Source organism: Chrysochloris asiatica, unplaced genomic scaffold (assembly GCF_000296735.1).
Source record: "Chrysochloris asiatica unplaced genomic scaffold, ChrAsi1.0 scaffold00120, whole genome shotgun sequence".
Classification (NCBI taxonomy): Eukaryota; Metazoa; Chordata; class Mammalia; order Afrosoricida; family Chrysochloridae; genus Chrysochloris; species Chrysochloris asiatica.
This window is the reverse complement of record NW_006408638.1, coordinates 9,799,004-9,800,783: the sequence shown is the minus strand read 5'-3', so window position 1 is coordinate 9,800,783 and position 1,780 is coordinate 9,799,004.

Sequence of the window (1,780 nt, the reverse complement as noted above, 5' to 3'; positions counted from 1 at the left end):
CTCTACTTAGTATATATCCACAAGAATTATGAGCCATAACATGAGTAGATACATGCACATCAATGTTCATACCAGCAGTATTCACAATAACAAAAAGATGGAGACAGCCTAAGTTACCATCAGTGGTTACCAACAATGGATAATGGACAAACAAACTTTGGTGCATACACACAATGGAATATTATCCTACCTTGAAGAACAACAAGGAAGCTTCAAGTCACCACATAATATGGATGAACCTTCAGGATATTATCCTGAGTGAAATTAATAAGTCACAAAAGGACAAATATTGCATAAGACCATTATTGTAAAAAGAAATACTTTGTTGGTTACTGGTAAGGGGTGTGGAAGGTTTGGGAGCGTGTGGGAAGGGACAGTAGAGCATAGGATCGGGGATAGACACATCATAGTTCAAGGAGTATTGGGGAGAGCAATACATAAGAAGGGCGAGGAGAATGGAAGAACAAGATGGATAGGGGAACAATGGACAGATTTGCATGGGTTAAATGGAACAGTGATGCATGTTCAACTTTGTAACAACAGGGCTCTGTAATACAGTGATGGTGGCATAGTCTGAATGAGTAAATAAGTGGAAATAATGTTAAGATGCTTGATTATCTTATGAATATTGCTTTCTCTTGCCTACTATTGTAGAATAGACACTTAAGTGGGATAGAAAGGAATATTAGGAACCATAATTACAGAAAGCTTGTAAGCCTGTCTTTAGCCTATAACTGATTGGAATACCTAAAAGGGGTTCTAGAACTTGCGGTTTAAAATAGGCTTCCTGCAGAGCCTTTGTAATGTATAGGACCTTAGGTGGATTCTGAGTCCCATCCAGAACATTCTGAGGTGGAACATTCCCACTTGAAAGAACAAGCAAACCAGCCTGGAGCAGCTAGAGGAAGAGAAGATAACTTCTTGAAAGAAAGACCAGCAAGAAAAATTAAAAACCAAAATGGCAGTCTGATTGGCTACTACAAGAATAAGCAAGTTGTTCACTGGGGTGCCATCAAGGCAGGCAGTCAAGTCACTTCAGGACAAACTTCCCTCTAATACTGAAATTCAAGAGGAACACGTGAGCAGGCATGTAGACTTGCTGGTGACCACACTGATCTGCTGGTGAGTGGAAGAGGGGCAAGGCAGCAATGAAGATATGGGCTGAGTTCGACTGTGTTCCAGAGACTCCCATTGACCTGGAGATGAGAGAGAGAAGAGCATTGGCTGGTTGGTCTGAATTATGGTGAGACCTGGGGACTCCTGAGCCCAGGGACAAGGACATAACCATGGAAGGTTAGAGCTGAGATTGAAGAATCCAGCTAATATGAACTAATGGGAGATGCACAAGATGCCCAAATCTGTAGATAGTACCCATTTGACCTAGCCTTGATCACTTGATGATCAGAACTCCACTAGAGGAAGATTTAAATATATATAAATGAAACAAGTGCAAATTGCTACAATTTGATGAACTTGACCTATACTTATGGATGTAGTAGCTTAAAATACCAACAGAGAGGATAAGAGTCTTCACATCAAGTATCAATCCTATTCTCTCCGTATACAGGGTTGTTAGTGTGAGAATGAGTATTTTTTTTCTTCAAAAATTATTATTATCCTATTTATTGTATTCGGGTGACCTTTCTTTCTTTTTTTTTTCTTCTTTTGCTACTTCCTGAAATGAGTAAAGACTTTCTTTTTCTTTTGCTACTTCCTGGAGTGAGTAAAGACTTTAAGATCTCTGTTTTTCCTTGACTGAGCAGAGACTTTATGATCTTTC